This window comes from Carya illinoinensis, chromosome 4 (assembly GCF_018687715.1).
Source record: "Carya illinoinensis cultivar Pawnee chromosome 4, C.illinoinensisPawnee_v1, whole genome shotgun sequence".
NCBI classification, from domain to species: domain Eukaryota; kingdom Viridiplantae; phylum Streptophyta; class Magnoliopsida; order Fagales; family Juglandaceae; genus Carya; species Carya illinoinensis.
In genome coordinates, this window is record NC_056755.1 from 41445443 (window position 1) to 41455471 (window position 10029).

Below are 10029 nucleotides of genomic sequence, written 5' to 3' on the forward strand. Positions count from 1 at the left end.
TTTTGTGCAGAACCCAATCAGCATCAACAAAATGCACAGTCAACGACATGTAATTCATATTTTGGATAGAAGTCCAAGTATCGGTAGTGAGGCAAACTACCAAACCCGCGAGTTGGCCCCTCAAAACATCTTTATCACGAAGGTACATCTTCTTAATATCCTTTGCCACGATGTGACGAGAAGGAAGTACAAATCTGGGTTCCAACTCTTGGACAAATTCTTGGAACCCTTTACCCTCCACAAACTGAAAAGGCAGCTCGTCCATGATAATCATACGAGCTAACTTCCTTCTACACTCATCGGGGTTATACTTCGTATACCCCTTCAATGTTGGCCCCCCGGCCCCACTACTCCCATCAGCCATTTTAAAATCTAGTCTAGATTGGCCCTTCTCTACTAAGAATTTTAAAATTGGACTCTTCTTGCATTGTTCCTCTAGATGAACCTTCAGCTGGGATGTACCATGTTTCCTATAGTGACATCCATACATTTTTCCACAGTGATTACATTTAACTTGTGGGTTGTTGGGGTCCCCACCCTCTAGTTTGGTAAAGTGTTGCCAAACTATAGATACAGGTTTCTTGCCCTGTGTGGGTTTCGGAGCAGGGCAAGGTGTACTCGTTATAGGGGTAGGAGTAGGGTTAGTTTCTGGGGTAGGGGTGTTGGCTGGGGAAGGCGAGCTATCACTGAAATCCGAAGACATTCCTGATTTTCCAACAAAAAAAAAAAAAATTCAAAGTGCAATCCAACACAATCAGCAAAAACTACATACATAACTATTATTGATGTATTAAAGTACTTTTTATATATAATGATGATAATATGAATGGCTACACTATAATAAGTTTTTACACCTCATATAAGCAATTCCAAATAATTTGATTAGGAAGAGTCGAATAGAGATGCTTCATATTTTTAATAGGCATTATTTTAATAGGCCACTTTAATAGGCATTATTTTAATAGGCCACTTTAATAGACATTTTTTAATAGGCATTATATTCTTTTCTCTTTTCTCTTTTTGATTTTATATAATTTTCAAATTGATTTTTTTTGAATTTTAATTATCTAATAGTTATAATTATTTAAAACTTTTAAATAAAACAAAAAGTGCTTGATAATATGCTTCATAGTTTTGTTCTCTCATTTTTACTTTTCATATATTTAATTTTATAAAATTCATTTCTTAATAGTTACTGACATTAATATTGTGACGCCCCCAAAATCCCCACGCCCGAACACGGGGAAATTGAGACGTCTGGATGGTGACAACCCGGGTCACCATCCCATCGACGGGTGCCAAGTGTGTGCAAGGCCACAGATGTGTACAGAGAAACACGCAGCGGATAACGAAAGTCATAACTAAGTACCAGAATTTTTCTTAACGTAATACAAGCTGTTTAAAACATACATAAATAAAATATTACAAAACACAAATACAGTTTAAACAAATAAAAAGATAGCATCAGCAACCCGGAGGAGCCGCATCCTCGGGCTCAGCCTCCTCCTCTTCGTCCTCTAACTCTGCACCAAAAGCTACAGAACCACGAATGGTACCGCAGGTAAGTAAAACCCAAACGCTACCAGATAAAAACACATAAAACTCAAACAATATGCATGAACCATGCCCAATGCCCAAAGCCCAAAAACACCAGTTTTCCACACACGCCAAAAACCCTTTTGGCCCAAAAACACATCCTTTCCGAAAACACGCCAAAAGTCACATTTGGCCGCCAAAAGTCCATTTGGCCCAATATCTCGCCAGAAGTCCATCCGGCCCAATATCTCGCCAGAAGTCCATCTGGCCCACGCCAAAAGTCCCATTCGGCCTCATAAACCATTATCCAATTTTAACCGTATGCACCATGACCTCCCCTAGGGGTCATCCGCACACCCTGGCTCCAGTGTCACACCGTAGAGTACCACCACGCATGTGACACCTAACGAGCGATGCCCAGTTCCGCGCCCCGCGCGTGCGTAGCCAAGCATCCTCTAGCCCTCGCCAGCGAAGGGCCACGGAGTCGGTGAGTATGGCGATGCCCGGTTCCGCGCCCGGCGCGTTCGTAGCCAAGCATCCCCTAGCCCCGCTCCCGTCATCTCTCTCGACAACTCAGGGGACATCACTCAGTTTATTCCGCTCCCGAGTGACCAGAGGAGCTCCACCGAGATAATAACTCATTCCGGCTTGGGCTCGTGATACACACGCACCCGTAAAACCACTCACGCCAAAACACAGGCTTTTCACATAAATCCACAAACACACGTGCATGCACCATGAAATGCCATATCAATGCATAATAAAATAACCAACCAACATAAATCAATTAAACAGACAACTCCGTCCTCCATCCATCCAACCCCCGAAACTCCTCGGACTCAGTCCGGAATCAACAACCAACAACAGTAAATAATTGAATGAGCAATATATATTAAAATCTGAAAATAGGGTTTGGAAAATACTTACAGCGCTATACGGCAATTTTAGAAAACAAGCGGCGTTGCAAACGGCGGAAAAACAGCAACGTCATAGTGAAAATTCACTGTGGCCGTGGGTTTGAAAAACCCACTTTTGAACGGGGACAAACTAGGACACGAGATTGATAGGGAATGGTCTAGGGATGGTTGTGAAGCTATTGGAAGTGGCGAACGGCCGTGGGTGGCGGCGGAATGGCCGGAAATGGCCGGATTACCCAAAACGGAAACTAAGCTCGTAGGAGCTGTTCCGGTGGTCGTTGGAGGCCGGAAATGGGTGGGTTAGGACGGCAAGGAGTCGGTGATGAAGTGGTGAAGAAATGGTGGCCGGAGGTGGAGCGACAGCGGCGGATCGGAGCAAAATCCGTGCGCCCTTCTTGGAGCTTTTCCGGCCAAACGGCCGGCCGGTTGGGGGTGGGTTTTGGAGGGGTGGTGCACCGGAGGGAGAGGAAGAGAATGGGACCGGTGGGAGGCCGAACGGTGGCCGGACGGCAGCGGTAGGGGCTGGAGAAGGTGACGCCGGCGTGAGGGAGAGGGAGGAGAGAGAGAGAGAGAGAGAGAGAGAGAGAGAGAGAGAGAGAGAGAGAGAGAGAGCACGGGGGGGTCCGGATCGGGGAGAGAGAAAGAAAGAAAGAAAAAAAAAAGAAAAAGAAGAAAAAGAAAAAGAAAGGAAAAAGAAAAGAAGGAAAAAAGAAAAAAGAAAAAGAGAAAAAAGGAAAAAGATGTGAAAAGAGATGAGGTCCAATCCTCACTCCGGGAAAACGAAACAAACCGCCGAAAAAGATTAAAACCACAAAACAACTTAAAGACATAAAACACAACATCAAATAAATTAAATTAAATCAAAAACCAATTTTTAAAACGCAAATAAATTAAAATAATAAACTAATATATTAATTAAAATAAAAACAATTATTTCAGCGAAAATACACTCAAAAGCGGGTCATCACATCCTCCCCTCCTTAAGAACAATTTCGTCCTCGAAATTGCAAATCAACCACCAACTTAAAGCAAGCCACATAAACGCTCATAATCCAACTGAGATCAAGATTAAAATACATACCTTCATCATTCGAACAGATACGGGTACTGCTCCCTCATGTCCGCTGCTCGCTCCCAAGAGAAGTCTTGAGCTAACGGATCTCCCCAAACCACTTTAACTAAAGGTATCGTCTTGGACCTCAACTGTTGCTCCTTCCAATCCAAAATCTGCGACGGAACAACTTCGTAAGTGAGATCCGGTTGCAACTGAATACCTGCTGGGTCGATGAAGCGAGGCTCTTGCTGCCCAAAGCTCTTCTTCAGGGATGATACGTGGAAGACATCATGAACATCCCCAAAATAATCTGGCAAAGCAACCCTATAGGCGACGGACCCTACTCTCTCCAGAATCTGAAAAGGGCCGACGTACCTCGGATCTAGTTTCCTTTTCTTACCAAAACGCTTAACACCTCTCATGGGAGAGACTTTAAGATAAACCCAATCACCAACTTCAAATGACAATTCTCTCCTCCTGGTATCAGCGTAGCTTTTCTGGCGACTCTGAGCTGCCGCCATTTTATCTCTAATGATCCGGACTTGGCTTTGCATTTCTTGAATTATTTCGGGTCCAATTACCCTACTCTCCCCAACTTCATCCCAACATAAGGGCGACCTACACTTTCTCCCATAAAGAGCTTCATAGGGAGCCATCTGAATGGTCGCATGGTAGCTGTTATTGTAGGCAAACTCAATGAGCGGCAAATGATTTTCCCAACTTCCTTGGAATTCCAGGGCACATGCTCGCAACATGTCTTCCAGGGTCTGTATGGTGCGCTCTGACTGGCCGTCTGTCTGCGGGTGATAAGCAGTATTGAACTTCAACTTAGTACCCAAAGCTGCCTGCAAACTCTTCCAGAACTGCGACGTAAACCTCGGGTCTCGATCCGACACTATACTCTTTGGTACGCCGTGTAGTCGCACCATCTCTTTGACATACAAACGGGTCAACTTACCCAAAGAGTCGGTGTTGTTAACAGGCAGAAAATTAGCACTCTTCGTTAACCGGTCCACAATCACCCAAACAGAATTCTTCCCACTAGGTGTTCTCGGCAAACCCACTACGAAGTCCATCGTGATGTCATCCCACTTCCACTCAGGAATAGGGAGGGGTTGGAGCATACCTGCAGGTCTCTGATGCTCGGCCTTTACCTGACGGCACGTGTGGCATTTCTCCACATATAAGGCAACGTCCTTCTTCATTCCATCCCACCAGTAAGTTTTCTTCAAGTCTCGATACATCTTTGTACTGCCGGGATGAACTGAATACGGGGCCGCATGAGCTTCCGCCAAGATCCGTTCTTTGAAATCTGAGTCCTTCGGGACCACTCTGCGATCTCGGAACCGAAGTATCCCATCACTATCCATGCTATAGTGCAACGGCCCTCGAGATTTTCGGACTCTTTTCCTGATGTTCAGCAGCTTCGGATCCTTTCTTTGGAGAGCTTTCAATTCTTCAAAATCTGTTATCCGAATATCAAGAACTGAAGACAAAATCTCTACTTGCTGCGAACTCTCTATAAGGAGTCTTCTCATCCCATAAAGTAACGAATCCATTTCTGACGGTTCGGCTTCATCCTCCAAATGAGACTTCCGGCTCAAAGCATCAGCAACTATATTAGCCTTCCCCGGGTGGTACTTGATCTCACACTGATAGTCACTGATTAGCTCCAGCCAACGCCTCTGCCTCATATTCAGATTTTTCTGGGAAAACAAATGCTTCAAGCTCTTATGATCAGTAAATACCTCACAAGCTTCCCCATACAAGAAATGCCGCCAGATCTTGAGTGCAAAAACAATCGCAGCCAATTCTAGATCATGCGTCGGATAATTCTTCTCATGGTCCTTAAGCTGACGAGATGCATAGGCTACAACCCGTCCTTCCTGCATAAGGACACAACCCAAACCGAACTTAGACGCATCACTGAAGACTACGAATGGCTTATGCGGTTCTGGGAGTGCTAACACTGGTGCCGTTGTCAACCTGTTCTGCAATTCTTGGAAGCTTCTCTCACATTTCTCTGACCACACAAATTCTGTATTCTTCCGAGTCAAAGCTGTGAGAGGTCTGGATAGGCGAGCAAAACCCTCTACAAACCTTCGGTAGTAACCGGCGAGTCCCAAGAAACTCCTGATCTCGCGTACTGTAGTTGGGCGTGGCCATGACAAAATGGCTTCTACCTTACTAGGATCAACTGCCACTCCGCCCCGGGAAATTACATGCCCAAGAAATTTAATTTCTTCCAACCAGAACTCACACTTGCTGAGCTTGGCGTATAGCTGGTGTTCTCTCAATCTCTCAAGTACCAGACTAAGATGATACACATGCTCTTCAACATCTCGGGAATAAATCAGTATATCATCAATAAATACTACCACAAAGGAATCCAGGTAAGGTTGAAACACCCTATTCATCAAATCCATGAACGCTGCAGAGGCATTAGCTAACCCAAACGGCATCACCTTAAATTCATAATGCCCATACCTCGACCTGAAAGCAGTTTTAGGCACATCCTGGTCTCTGATTCTCAGCTGGTAGTATCCCGACCTCAGATCAATCTTAGAGAACACGGCTGCTCCTTGAAGTTGGTCAAACAAATCATCAATCTGCGGGAGAGGGTATTTATTTTTGATGGTCACCTTGTTCAATTCCCGATAGTCAATGCACATACGGAGGGTTCCATCTTTCTTCTTAACAAATAAAACTGGTGCACCCCACGGCGACGTACTAGGCTGAATAAATCTCTTCTCTACCAGTTCTTGCAACTGAGTCTTCAACTCTTTCAATTCAGCCAGTGCCATGCGATAAGGAGCTTTATGCACAGGAGCCGCTCCAGGTTCCAAATTTATGACAAACTCCATCTCCCGAACAGGGGGTAGTCCGGGCAAGTCATCCACAAATACATCGAGGAACTCTTCCATAACTGGAATGTCTACCAAAGACTTCTTCTCAGACGGCGTGGACAGCATCTGCACCAAGAATGCATCCGCTCCCCATGCAATCTCTTGTCTTGCCTGAATCGCCGATATAATTATCGGTTTCTCTTTTAACCTACTCCCCACAAATTCCAGACAATCACCATCTGGAAGCTGAAAGCTAATTATCCGACTTCTGCAATTAATACTCGCAGAATATCGGTATAGCCAATCCATTCCGAGGATAATATCAAAACCCAACAGCTTGAACACCACCAAATCAGCATCCAAGAATCTTCCCTCAAAATTTAACGGGCATCCCAAAGCAACCTTGGAACACCACACCATCTCGCCATCGGGTAGCGCCACTACCATAGCTTTCGGCAACGGTTCCGTGACCAAGTTACACACCCGAGCAAACGTGGAAGACACAAACGATCGTGAAGCACCGGAATCAAACAAAGTACAAGCATAAAACTCATACAAACGGACTCTTCCTGAACCAAACACACAACCCATGAAATCCAAAAAACAACGAAGAAACCAAATGCACCAAAAATTAAATCCAACTTAAAAATTAAATTAATCCATACCTGTGATTACTCCAGCATCATGGGTCGCTGGTGCCTCATCATCCACCTCTCCGGGTGTGACAGCATAAACCCGGGCTTGCACTGCTTGTCTCGGGTTGGTTCTTCCACCGTGTCTACCTCCACGGCTTCCTTGAGCTCTAACGGGGCAATCCCGAGCAATATGCCCCACTTGGCCGCACCGATAACACTGGGGTCCGCTACTCGTCCGACACTCGCCCTCATGAGCTCTATTACAAGCTCCACAAACAGGCATACGTCCTCCCATGCGAACACTTGAGGATGCTTGAGATCGGGTTCCGGTCCGCTGAACAAACTTCTGAGGCGAACCCGAGCTGCTTCCTTCACCAGAAAAACTCCGCCTCTTTTGCCCTGAAGGGGAGCCCATACTCAGATTATTTTCCCGCTCTATAAGGGTGGCCACATCCACTAACTCCTGAAAAGTGGATATCCGATGGCTGACCACCATACGGCGTATGTCATGACGCAGCCTGTGACGCCCCCAAATTTCCGTTTGGGATTGGACGGACATTTGAAGCGTCGAGACATGCAACACAAGGTTACCTGCCCTCGTTCATGACATATAAGATGCAATAATCCTAACATGCATCTAACATTATGCAATATTCGCAGCGGATAATTTTTTTCTTTAGCAATACTAAGCACCAAACTGAAAATATCCCAAATACTTAAAACATACTTCATACATAAAGATCCATTGAATAACTAAGATCACAGCACTATTCCAAAATAGTTATGATCCAAAAGTACTGGAGATGCAACTCCATCGTACAAGTAGTAATTTAACTACTATATTAACATTAACGACGCACCGTCGTTCAGTCGACTGTGTCTAGTTGGTCAGCTCCTGATCCTCCTTCAGGTCCTGTAACAAGATCTACCATTCGGGGGGAATGGTAGTTGGGACTACCACAGTGAGATTTGATTACAAATCTCAGCAAGTTAACAAAAAACTTCCACACAGACTAATGATGCATGGATGACAGTAAAAGCATAAATGCATAATCAAATTCATAAGTAATTGAAGAATAACTTAGCGTACAACATAGCATAATTGACATAACTTAAATTGAAACATGAACTGAACTTGACTTGACATGAACTTGATCTGAAACTTGACTTAGCATGAACTTGCTCCGAAACTTGAATTAATATGAAAAATACATACTCCACAGTTGTTGTGGCCCCATGTATTCTACGTGCAAATACATACTCCACAGTTGTTGTGGCCCCATGTATTCTACACATCACTATGCAGTTAAATACATACTCCACAGTTGTTGTGGCCCCATGTATTCTACATAAACTTGACTTAACATGAAAAATACATACTCCACAGTTGTTGTGGCCCCATGTATTCTACATAAACTTGACTTAACATTAAAAATACATACTCCACAGTTGCTGTGGCCCCATGTATTCTACACATCACTATGCAGTTAAATACATACTCCACAGTTGTTGTGGCCCTATCTATTCTACATAAACTTGACTTAACATGAAAAATACATACTCCACAGTTGTTGTGGCCCCATGTATTCTACGTGTAAATACATACTCCACAGTTGTTGTGGCCTCATGTATTCTACATAAACTTGACTTAACATGAAAAATACATACTCCACAGTTGTTGTGGCCCCATGTATTCTACACAAACTCAATGCAGTTAAATACATACTCCACAGTTGTTGTGGCCCCATGTATTCTACATAAAGTTGACTTGAACATAACTTGAAATACATGACCAACTTGAGAGAGAAACATTTCATAACATGGCATAACATATAATAAACAACATATTTAACATGACATACTTGCAACAATGAATATTACATGACTTGACATACATGTAATAGATGGCATACTTAGCATGACGTACTTGTAACGTACAATAATACATGACAGAATATATTATGTAACAGATAAAAACTGATGACAGAATAAATTCTGTATAACAGACAATTACGTGATAACTTAGCATGGCATGACATATATAATAACACATATACATATACTGTAGTTCCTTTACTTAGCACACATACACAGTAGACTGCTAGTAAGTTAAAAGCTAACTTACCTCGATCTCCGCATTTCTTATAAAACCTTAAGCGCGATCACGAGGAACTGTAATTAGTGATTCTAAAAGTTAGCACTAAATCACTAATAATTTGAAATATGGAAAAATACTAACTTAAAGAGTAAAATTTCCATTTTACTTTCTACATGTAGGAAAATGACCGTTTTACCCATAACTTAAGGATTTTGCATACTAACTCCAAAAGTTACCAAAATTTACATGCCTCATGTAAATTTTATCCTCAACTCAAATATCAATTTAGAAAAATTTAAAATTAATCACAACTATGGAAAACACACTATGGCCAAAAATCCATAGGCCATTTCCCTTGATTTTTGTTGCAATTCCTTCCAACTTCAAAACTCATGCTTAAATCAAAATTTTGCAACAAACATCTTCCAATCCTAAGTTCAAAACCATACTTAAAACATCCATTTAGAAAAAGCTAATAATCAACACAAAACTTTTTTGTAAAAATATCCAAGCACTTGAATCACAAGTTTTGACCTTAAATCAAAACATCTCCAAAAATTTCAAAAATCAAATCTTACTTCTAACATATTCATAATATCATCCTAACATCAACTATGCTTTAAATCATCAAACTAAAGTCACCAAAATCACAAAATAACATTTGGAGTTTTTGGTTTTACACTTAGTCCAAAAACAGAAACTTTTTCCTCAACTAGTTTTGATAAATCTCTTGATCTATGACTTATAAATATATGATCTTCAAACCAAACCATCACCTGGTTTAAAAAGATATCCTAAAACATATATAAGCTTCTAATTCAAGATCACATGGTTAGAAATTAACCAAAATATAAATTTAGCCAAGAATATCCACACTTTGGCTTATCTGAATATCTCTTTGCATAAAATTTCATATCTTTGAAACTAACATCAAATATCTTCA